Here is a 12500-nt window from a genome sequence, read left to right as displayed (position 1 = left end):
GAGGTATCAAAGTCATAAAAGTCTGTATTACTAATCAGTCACATCAGCGTTAGAAACGCTCGGCACACATGTCTGTACTATGCTAGGTTCACCTTTGGAAATGGAACAGTCAACGTGGGCAACTCAGTGCCCTCACTTAGTTTGTAGCACAGTATGTAACTACACACTCACCCTGGAATTAATCGTCCCAATTAAAACCACTGTTCCTCGAAGAGTTAAACAGCAGGGTTAACGACGCAAACCACTGCTACCACAGATCTCTTTAGTTGCTCCACTTGCTTCGCATAGTGGCGAAAGAACACTCTGGAAGACTTCCAGCCAGTGTATGAACGAAGATGTTCAAAATCCATACAATTAAAGAAATTTAAGGATGAGGCAACTTTCCTCGGATCGTGACCTGCGGGTGTACTGTCAGGATCCACTTTGCGAATAAAATATGTGATTTTCGCCCTGAGTTGATTCAGAGATAAATTTGAGCCTGATGTTTCTCCCCTGAATAGTTGACCACCCTTGAAGTCTGAAGTTCTACGAAGATAGACCTTTAGGCATTCTACTGGACATAGAGATGCATCTTCTTTCAGAGGGCAGATTCTCCAGGGACCCCACTTGTTGGTGGGTAACTCATTCTTTGCGAGAAACGTAGGATCCGGAAACAGGTTCAGTTCTCCCCCATCCAGGAACTGAACACGACCTCCCTCTCTCGAGAGGGCTACAATTTCACTAACCCTGGCCCCGGATGCGAGTGCAAATAGGAAAATAACTTTTTGGGTCAAATCCTTTAGCACACACTCCTCATTGCTCAACAGAGAAGCGAAATGAAGAACTTTGTCTAAAGATCATGAAATGGGCTTTGGAGGTGCTGAAGGTCTGAGCCTAGCGCAGGCTTTCGGAACTTTATTAAAGATCCCGTTAGCGAGGTCGACCTGGAAGGCATATAGAATGGGTCTTGTCAAAGCAGACTTACACGCCGAAATCGTGTTAGCTGCCAACCCTTGGCCATGGAGGTGGATTAAGAAAGATAAGCAGAAGTCCGTCGAGATCTCCTGCGGATTCTTTGCCTTGACAAAGGCCACCCATTTTCTCCAAGATGACTCATATTGCTTTCATATTGCCTTCTAGTAGATCCCGAAACACTTTCTCACCGCTAGGGAGAGAAAATCATGAGCTGCAGGGTCCGGGTTTTCTGTAATGAAGCGCAGACAGTCGACTTCTGGACTCGCTGGGTCAGAACTAGATCTGGTAGCGGTAGAAACTTCAACCGTAGTTCCAATGCCAGGGGGAACCACACGTTGTTCGGCCATTTGTGGGCCACTATTGCCGCTACCCCCCTTGAAGGATCTCAGTTTGTTGAGAACCCTCAACAGAAGGTTGTGAGGAGGGAACAGATAAATCCTGGACCATCTGTTCCAGTTGAGGGACATCGCGTCCACTGCTTCCGCTAAGGGGTCCTCGTACGGGGACAGGTACAGGGGCAACTTCTTGTTGTCTTTCGTCGCAAAGAGGTCTATCTGCAGTTCTGGGACTTGACTCAAGATGAAGGAGAATGATCCTGCGTCTAGGGACCATTCCGACTCTATCGGTGTGAACCTGGATAGAGCGTCCGCTGTCACATTGCGGACTCCTTCAAGGTGAACTGCCAACAGGTACCACTTTTTCTTTTCCACCAACCGGAACATGGCCAACATCACCTGGTTGAGAGGTGGTGACCTTGATCCTTGTTGATTCAAGCATCTCACAACTACCTCGCTGTCCAGCACCAACCATATGTTGATCGAGTGACGCGGGGAGACTTTCTTTAAGGTAAGGAGCACTGCCATAGCTTCTAGAAAGTTTATGTGAAAGGTCTTGAATAGCTTGGACCAAGTCCCCCGGACTTCTTTCCGATGAGAGTGACCTCCCCATCCTTCCTTTGAGGCGTCTGAGTGAATTGTCACCGACGGGGGAGGTGGCTGAAGAAGAACCGACTTCTTTAGATGTCTGGCTTGTGACCAAGGCCTGAGAAGAGTCCGTAGACGAAGCGGAGCTGGTCTTCTCAGATCTCTTCGTGCGTTTGATGCATAACTTCTCCAAACTCCGGTTGCATCCTTTAGCAGACTGGAATGGGATTTTACATGATCTTTTGTGCTTGAATTGGTCACAATTATATAACACTGTAGATCCGGTTGTCCCTTTGAATGAGAATCTAGTCAACATAATTGATAGGCGTATCCCTTCTCGTGTGCTAAGGTACCGAGTGAAGGACAAACCATGGCTCAATAATGATTGTAGACGTGCTTTTTTGGAGAAGCAGGAGGCCTATCAACTTTGGAAGGGTAACAGATCAGATTTGACCTGGAACAACTATACTCAGCTTCGAGCTTTTGCTCAGAGAGTTTATGCCTCAACTGAAAAGGTGTACAATTTAACCATAAAAGAAACACTTTCTGGTACAACTCAGGAACATAAATGGTGGTCTACCCTTAAATCTGCACTCTTTGGTGTAGATGCAACAGTTCCTCCTTTACTTAAACCAGATGGCTCAGTCACTCACTGTCCAAAGGAAAAGGCAACCCTTTTGACTGATGTTTTTGACAGTAAACAGAGTAATGAAAAACTTGAACTTCCTCATTCCTGTTTTCCTGAGGCTAAACTAACTAGTTTAGCTTTTCGATCTCGTGAGATTAAAGCTCTGTTGATGGACCTTGATGCTTATGGAGGTGTAGACCCAAATGGTATTTTTCCTTTGTTTTTTATAAAGACAGCAGATTTCTTAGCTCCAAAGTTATCTGTTATTTTGCGCAAGTTAGCAAGAAGAGGAGCTTTTAGCACTAGTTGGAGGATTGCTAATGTTATTCCTCTATGTAAATGTGTTTGTGGTAGCTCAAGTCCCACTGATTACCGCCCAATTTCCATAACTCCCATATTATCTAAAGTTTTTGAACGTCTTCTGGCAAAACGTCTTAATAGGTTTGCTGAAGGTAATCATCTACTCCCTAGTTTGCAATTTGGTTTTCGTAAAGGCCTTGGAGCATGTGATGCCCTGCTTACAATCTCCAATGCTGTACAGAAATCCCTTGATTGTGGTCGGGAAGTTCGTATGATTGGCCTTGATTTTAGTGCTGCCTTTGACCGTGTTAATCATGAGGCCCTTGTTTTCAAACTGAAACAGTTGGGAGTGGGTGGGTCGTTTCTTAGCATTATTATTGATTTTTTAAGTAATAGATCTCAAAGAGTTGTTGTTGATGGGCACCATAGTGATTATAGGAATGTGATATCTGGTGTTCCACAGGGTAGTGTTCTTGGCCCATTACTTTTCATACTATATACACATGACATGTGGTTTGGCCTAGAAAACAAGCTTGTTGCATATGCAGATGATGCTACTCTCTTTGCATCAATTCCATCCCCTGAATGTAGATCTAGGGTTGGTGAATCCCTTAATAGAGATTTAGCTAGAATTAGTGCATGGTGCAAATGATGGGGTATGAAGTTGAATCCTAACAAAACTCAAAGTATGATTGTAAGTAGGTCAAGGACGGTGGTTCCTCAACATCCGGATCTCAGTATTGATAATGTTTCTTTAAATATGTATGACTCTTTCAAAATTTTAGGTGTGATTCTCGACAGTAAATTTACTTTTGAGAAACATATAAGGTCTGTGTCTTCTTCAATTTCACAAAAAATAAGCTTATTGAGAAAGTCTTTCAAGATTTTCGGTGATCAATGTATTCTGAAGAAGTGTTTTAATTCTTTCATTCTACCTTGTCTTGAGTATTGTTCTCCTGTCTGGTCTTCAGGTGCTGATTCTCATCTTAATTTGTTGGACAGAAACTTACGGTCTATTAAATTTCTTATTCCTGATCTAGATATTAATCTCTGGCACCGTCGTTCAATTAGTTCACTATGTATGTTGCATAAGATTTTTCACAACTCTGACCATCCTTTACATTCAGATATCCCTGGACAATTCTATCCTGTTCGTAATACTAGGCAGGCAGTTAATTCTAATAGCCAGGCCTTCTCCATCACGAGGCTCAATACTACGCAGTACTCTAGAAGTTTTATTCCAGCTGTGACCAAGTTGTGGAATGATCTTCCTAATCGGGTGGTTGAATCAGTAGAACTTCAAAAGTTCAAAGTTGGAGCAAATGCTTTTTTGTTGACCAGGCAGAAATAGTCTTTTTATAGTTTATTTATGACATATTTGTTTTTGATGTTGTTGATAGTTTATTATATGACATGTCTGTTTTGATGTTGTTTCTTATTTTAGAATGATTTATTGTTAATTTGTTCTCTTCATTTATTTATTTCCTTATTTCTTTTCCTCACTGAGCTATTTTTCCCTGTTGGAGCCCCTGGGCTTATAGCATCTTGCTTTTCCAACTAGGGTTGTAGCTTGGATAATAATAATAATAATAATAATAATAATAATAATAATAATAATAATAATAATCTGTCACCGAAGCAAACTGGAGAGAACCCAGCACTCTCTCCTGTTCGCGTCTTGATATCCTTTCGGAATCTAGAAGTCTCTTGACAGAACCCGCTATCTCCTTCCTTTTCTTCGCCGGGATGGAGAAACGGTGTGACATTAGGTCCCAGTGGATTTCCAGCCACTGGAACTTTTGAGATGGAGAAAGTCGAGACTTTTTTCTGTTGATCTTGAAGCCTAGATACTCTAGGAACTGGGACACTTGAATGGAAGCTTGCAAGCATTCTGTCTTGGATGCTGCCCACACCAGCCAGTCGTCCAGGTAGGCTACTACCTGAATTCCCTTTAGCGTAATTGTTTGAGAGCTACGCTCGCAAGCTTCGTGAAGATCCTTGGGGCTATATTTAGCCCGAATGGCATGGCTCTGAAGGCGTATAGTCTTCGTTGTAGCTTGAACCCTAGGTAGGGGGAGAGTCGACGGTTGATTGGAACGTGCCAATAGGCGTCTGACAAGTCTATGGAGACGGTATATGCCTTCTTGGGCAGTAAGGTCCTTATGTGTTGCAGTGTTAGCATCTTGAACTTGCAGTTCACTATGAACTTGTTGAGTGGCGACAAGTACAGAAAGACTCTGAGCTTTTCCGAGTCTTTCTTGGGAACACAAAACAGCCTCCCTTGGAATTTAATGGACTTCACCCTTCGGATCACTTTTTTCTCCAACAGTTCTTGGATGTACTCCTCCAGAACGGGGGTGGGGTGTTGGAAAAACCGAGGGCACGGGGGTGGAGTGCTGTACCAGCTCCAGCTCTGTCCATTCTTGAGTTTGCTGTGGGCCCAGGGATCGAAGGTCCACCGATCCCGAAAATTCTGAAGTCTCCCTCCTACCGGCATCATCTCACTTGGACTGCCGTCCTGAAGTCTTGCCTCCCTGACCGCGACCACCCCTGAATCCCCTTCCCCTTGAGGGGCGCCTAGACGAGCCTCTGGCTGCTCCTCTAGGCTTTGCTCGAAAGGAAGTTGACTGCCCTTCGAACGTTGGGTTGAATGCCGTGGACTGTGTCGACACGGCCTGGGGTACCCACTGGAATGTGGTCGGGGTTTGTGCCACCATCTGGGGCACTGAATGCAATGGCAATTGCTGTTGCTGTTGCTGTCTAAGTGGCTTGGCTGGCCGAGACGGTAGCCTAGTCCTCGTAGTCTTCCTCTTTGGTTGGGGACCCTCATCCGGGGAAGACTTTCTCTTGATAGACAGGCCCCACTTCTGGAGAAGGTTTCTATTCTCCGTGGCGGCCTTATCAACAACTTCTTTGACCAATTCGATAGGGAAAAGGTCTTTGCCCCAAATGTTGGAGGAGATTAGTTTCCTTGGCCCGTGCCTCACCGTAGCCGAGGTGAACACGAACTCCCTACAAGCTCTCCTCGCCCTGACGAAGCTATAAAGATCCTTCGTCACTGGCTAGATGAGTCTTGGCCACTACCATGAACATTTCATGGACCTTGGGGTCACTTGCCATCGTCTCAAGAGTGGTCTGAAGAGACATTGAGGCAGCCAGTCTTTCTTTTGTCTCGAGCTCTCTCTGCAAAAGAAAGTCAGACAGCTTAGGGAGGATCTCACCGAACTGACGTCCGGCAATATCAGCCTCCAACTTCCCGACTGAGAAGGTAAGATGGACGTCCTTCCAGTCCTTGTGGTCCATAGGTAGGGCCAGCGACAAGGGTTTACACTCCTCCAGGGAGGGGCAAGGCTTGCCGGCCTCGACTGCTTTTAATACAGCCGCAAACCCTTTCTCTAAAAAGAGGAAGGCTCTAGCAGGAGAGGACACAAAGGAAGGGAGCTTCTTGCTCAATGCAGCTATCTTTGAGTTCGTGAAGCCCCTCTCTTTCATCGAAGATGAAAGCAAAGCTTGAGCCTTAGCATCGTCCATCACTATGACCTCCTTCGGCTCTGTTTCCTCCTTTGAACCTGGTTCCTTCATCAACCGGACATAACAGTCCGGATAAGACCCTTTGCTGGGCCAGAATTCCAACTCCTCTAGGGGAACTGAACCCAACTTATCCGACATGACGATCTTTCCAGTCGTCATCGGCATGTGCTCAGCATATCTCCATGGGTTAGTATCTGAACACAAGGGAAGGTCTTTCACATTGAGCCTTTTCTGAGGCCCATGTGATGCTGCAAGCCTCTGCATCTGCAGTTCCATTGCAGCCACCTTCTCATTATTCTCCTTCTGCATTTGTTGGATCATTCCAACAATGGAGGAGAGGGCCTGTCCCAGCTCTACTGGGAGAGCGGACGATGTTGAGGGAATAGGTTCCGGGATCTGAACCGGAGCAGCCGACACCTCGTCGACCTCTTCCTCTACAATGTCTGGGGCTTGAACTTCATCCTGGGCTCCTGCCAGGAGGTCTTCCTCCAGACGCTCGGACACGTCTGACATCCTGTCGTCCAACTGGATGTCTTGCAAGGTGACCGCGACTTCAGCATCCACCTGGATCTGAACTTTGGGGATCTCCTCTTGAGGCTGGGGAATCACTGCACCAGCTGATGCCCTAGGGAAAAGGTAAGCCCTCATCTTCTCACTTGGATGATAAGGTCCAGAGGTGTTCTTCTGGAAGCCCCTTACCCAGGTACGAAGCTTCTCCCTTGCTATATCCCTTGATTCCGCCGTCCTAGGGGAATCAAAAGCGTCAGTAATCAGGTTAGAGCACACGGTACATACCTGAGGGTCCAAATACTGGAGATCACCCTTGAAGACAGCGCATGCTGCGTGCCTCCTACATAACTCATGTCCGCAGAGGTTCTTACTTCGGACGTTGCAGAAAACACTTCCGCACTTCGGATGGTCCTCCTGTAAAGAGAAGAAATTTCCATGAGTATCAAGTGAACTACGTATCACTGGATATGCACAGTTTAGCATAACAAATCAGAAAGGAAAGACACACACTTGTGTTTCCCGCATAACCAATTGTTGCAGCCTTCCAGATAATAAAATCGTATGGTTAATCTGTCCTAGAGTAACCAATGAAAAGTTTCCAGAGGAAACAGGTGTAGGTCACACCTAAGGTATGATTTTAAAATACCGGATAATAGACAAGAAAGAACTCACTTTCTTATCTGTAAGGCAACACCAAAGGGCTGTGCAAGACAACACAAAAGTGTTAAAACACACAGTGTTGTACCAATACTGTGGCGGGATGTTACAAAAACCACCCCCCACACCCTTGAATCACTCTAGCTGACAAATGTCTCCACAAAACAAACTTTCCCCTTACGTTTTCTAAAACCAGACTCTTAGACATAAGGACAAAACAAAACAAAACATATCCTTAAAACTATATTTCTTAAACTAAAATAAATCAAACTATAAGCAATCAAAATAAACACTTAAAACTAATCAAAACTTAACACTATATATATATATATATAAGAACCAAAACACCATTCATATAACCCCCCAAAAAACCCTAATAAACTTAAAATTTAACGTCACACCAACACCAATATTTGTTTCTATATATATATTTTTTATGGACACCAACAGTCGTACACACTTTGCCAACTGTCTTTTGCAGCCACTACCACAGCTTTGTGGTCAACAATCCATTTGGTGGCCATTTGCCATAACTGCCTCAGTGATTGGGGTGGTCGTTTTAATCATAATCATCATCATCATAAACATCATTATTATCAGCAATCTCAATTCACAGGCCTAGGTCATCAACAGTTCAGCAATCCAATAAAACAGTCCAAAAAAAAATCGTATACAGGCCAGGTCATCAACAGTTCAGCAATCCAATAAAACAGTCCAAAAAAATCGTACACAGGCCAGGTCATCAACAATAATCCACTTTCAAACTTGAGTCTCTCCAAAGGAGGAATTACGGCCTGCCAAAATAAAAAAGAAAAACACTTACGAACACTTCTAACTAACTTAACTATCGCACTATAATCAAAGATAAATAATAAATTGTTCCTATCATTCACAATCACGCAAGCAAAGATAAACAAAACTGTACTTACTTAGAAAATCAAAAGAACACTTCCACACTGGTAAATAATAATGATAATCCAGCATTCACACAACTGACGCTTCCAGCAGTCAAATCAAAATAAGCATTCACCACTGTCGTAACCTAACTTTAAAATATAAACAAACAACCTCATTTGTACCAACAGTCTTTCTCACCACCAACGATCGATACACTAACTACTTTCGCTCGCTGACACAATCTCTCTCTCTCTCTCTCTCTCTCTCTCTCTCTCTCTCTCTCTCTCTCTCTCTCTCTCTCTCTCACAGGATTTGGCAAAATACAAAAAATGAAAATAAAGCCAAAATAAATCCTCCACAATACTATACTATAGTTTTCTTCCTACAGTATATGTTATACTGAAGAATACTGGTACAGTATAGAAGGTAATGTGCCGGCCGGCAAGTATAACTAGCTTTAAAGTATACTACTTAACAGCTATAAGGCGGCAGAACGCTGGTTCAAATACATGTTACTGCCGGCCGGCAACAGCCAATGTCGGCCGGCAACTACACAAGGTAGCACCCGGCTGCCGGCCACTGCTCATAGCGACCGGCAGACAAGGGCTTGACAATAGTCGGCCGGCAAAAGTAAACAACCGATGCCGGCCAGCAGCAAAAGAACATGAGGACTACGACTGCCCGGCTGCCGGCCTATGAGGCCGGCAGCCGGGTCGGGTACAGCACTAGAAGAAAACAGAATGGATGCCGGGATAAGAGCGTTAACTACCTCCAAGCCCGGCAATCCGAAAGAGTGCATATAAGGAAGGGGAGAATCTAATTCAGGCTTACTGACCAATGCCGTCTGGCTCTACAGGCAGACATGGATGAGGGACCAAGGGAGGTCCGGTCAGCACTCAAAGCAGAAGACCTTTGCCGGCCGGCAAGGGACTGAGTCAATTCCATATCCTAACCTATCCTAGGTCCAGATGTAGAATGACGTACAGTACTGTAATGGCTAGGCCATTACAGAGATAGAGGGGGAAGGGACAAAAGAGGGTCCTACCAACCTTGCTTTAGTGAAGAATCACCCGCAGCCAAGAAAACTCATCTTAGCGTAAGGGAGATCCAAGGAGGGAGGCCAGCAATACTTTCCAACCCCCACTGAACCAAAGCAAGGAAAGTGTTGCCACTCCCAGGGAAAGGATCTTATCCTCCCACCGAGAACAGCAACAAGGACTAGTCTGCTAGATCACAAAAGAAGGAATCATCTCGTACAGAAACCTTCGGCAGTGACCTAAGGAGGCTAGGCCTCCTATGTCTGCGTCAGGCTAGCGAGGGAGACTCTACCCCAAGCCAGACAAACACAGACTCAGACTAAAAACTCTGATGTTCTGTCCCTCTCTGAAGCCAGACTTACTGGAACAGGCAGGTACAGTAACACCCCAGTATAGTTGTATCGAAAGTTAATTCAGATAAACCACTAGGGTTAAGCCCAAGGCTTAAACAGAGGGAAAGGGATTGCATACCTTCTCCGAAGAAAAGAAAGCAACCGGGGAGTATGAGAAAGTATACTAAGGCTCCATAAGCAACTTAGCCTAGGCACCAAGAGAATCGATTACCTAAATCACTGAAACTCACTCGTATACTATCTTGGAAATAATCAACATAATCTTAAATTTATAAAAAAACTGCCTAAAGCTTCAATAAAATTTTAAAACACTCGGAAATCCAAAATCATGCAGGAAAGTACTAGGACCAAACGACTAAGCTACATGGCCTAGCGTAGGCCAGAGTTGGCAAATACTTCGCCAAAATAAATAATACTAAAATCACGAGAAAGGAAATCCTATGTAACGCTAAATAGCTAAAATTTATTAAAGCAAAACAACCGGGAACGTCGCTCTGGCTAACTAAAACTCATACCTAGCGAGCGACAGCGTCCATGACGCCTCCGGTAGGCAACGGCTCTTGTAACAAAGATTATTACTATTAATCACTTTAAAATTTACCAAGAGCCTACATTTATACATAAAAGAAATGGTACTCAATTTATCAGAGGCAGACGAAGTTGGAAAAGCCATGAAAAGATGATTAAATCCAAGATTTTGCGAGAAACACAGGAAAAAAAACACCGAGTTGTTAAGCTACGCAAAAAGCAATACAGATGGCGCCAGGATTGGCGCAATGCACGCTTACGAAACGGGAGAAGAGAGAGACTTGGGAACGGCTCCCCTTTTTCTTTCTCGTTTTCATTTTCTTGCCAATTGACCCCTTCGATGTGTTATCTCTGTTCGGGGTGCAGATTGCCATGTGGCGTGTCAAGAATACGTCCTCTGATATGTCACGATATCCCTTTCATTAGGGATATTCGCTCCAGGAGTTAAAATTCTGGGTACCTTAAGGTAAATTCTATGGGAATATCGCCGTAGTTGTAATATACCCTAGGAAGCTACCCTATAGGAACTTCCATCAGGACGACATGGCTTGAGCCCAAATATATATATATATATATATATATATATATATATATATATATATATATATATATATATATATATATATATATATATATATGGCGGTAATTTACCTATTGGAGCACTTTGGCTTGAAGAATTCAGATTTTTGAACTAGGGACGTAGCTTAGCTAATAAAAATAAAGATGATGACAATAACAACAATATCAACCTATATCGTTTAATAATAATAATAATAATAATAATAATAATAATAATAATAATAATAATAATAATAATAATAATAATAATACTGGAAATTAAAAGAAAATTTGAGGTATTATTGAACTGAATCTTTTTAGCATTTCAAACGACATAAAAAGACTACTATTTCTTTACCTTGAAAAATACATGATAGCTTTTAGCCGTATTCGATAAGTGTTTTCCTGAATAAAATTAATCTGTTATAAATTAGTCAGACCTTGTCTATATTGCTTGAGCCTTGAACAATATTAAATATATGAAAATATTTTCTCTTTTTAATGGTTTTTTTTAACAATATAGTTATTTGTATACACAAAGCATATATTCCTAAAACAAAATATATAAGCTATGTTTTTTTATTGTATTGTTTAACTGAAATCCTTTGGATGATGTATTTAGCTTAACAATAAAATTAATATTTGTAACATGCTACAAAATATATAAAGTTTTCTCAATAATAAATGTGTAGTTTTTTTAAATCCGAATTCCTACAATTGAATATAATAAGAAGTTGTAGTAAAAAAGTAAAAATAATGGCGTTTTGATAAAATAAAATCTGGTTGGGTGAAATGAGAATGCATATCATTAGATTAAACCATTTAAATTAAATGGGGAACAATTACATATTTGCGAAATTCGGGAGTGAGTAGATCAGGGAAGGGATGTAGGATTTTCCATGGTTTATCTAGTCCTGGTTTCCATTATTTCTTTTAGTGGAATTATTAGTCATGGGTATATTATGTAAATGTCAATATTTACATTTAACATATTTCGTTGGTGAATCTTTCATAACCAGACAGGTTAACAACAGCGATAAAACCTCATAGTTACATAGTTAAGAAAAAAAGTAATCATAATAATACTATGCTTCCAAAGGGAGTTTTGAATTAGGAAATGACAAAAATAATCTATGCTGAAAGATGATTCAATCATTAAAGCATGTCTCTCTACACTATGAAGAAGCATTCACAAATATATGAAAGGAAGAAATAGGCTGAATTCTATTATATTCATTATAGGTAAGGGGAAAAAATGATAAGTAATAGAAGAGGGTGAATTTACTTGTATATACGAAATGCGTCCTATTTGCTGATGATGAAAGAGATAATGATAATGGGAATTGAAGTTATATGATGTTGGAAATCCTTTGCTTTTATGATTATATAAATTTTAAAATTATGGAAATAAATGCATGAAAAAGTTCCCATAAAGTTTTTGTTAATTTGAGATAATAGGGAATTGCCCTCTGCAGATTGATGATAGAAAAATATTTTTGTCTCATCACTTACAGCACAACAACGAAGTAAAGATCTACCGATCATGTTGTTATACAGATCCTTTTACCACGTTAAGGTATATATATATATATATATATATATATATATATATATATATATATAT

This window comes from Palaemon carinicauda, unplaced genomic scaffold (genome assembly GCF_036898095.1).
Source record: "Palaemon carinicauda isolate YSFRI2023 unplaced genomic scaffold, ASM3689809v2 scaffold71, whole genome shotgun sequence".
Taxonomy (NCBI): Eukaryota; Metazoa; Arthropoda; class Malacostraca; order Decapoda; family Palaemonidae; genus Palaemon; species Palaemon carinicauda.
The sequence above is the reverse complement of the archived record's forward strand: the minus strand, read 5'-3'. Positions refer to the sequence as shown.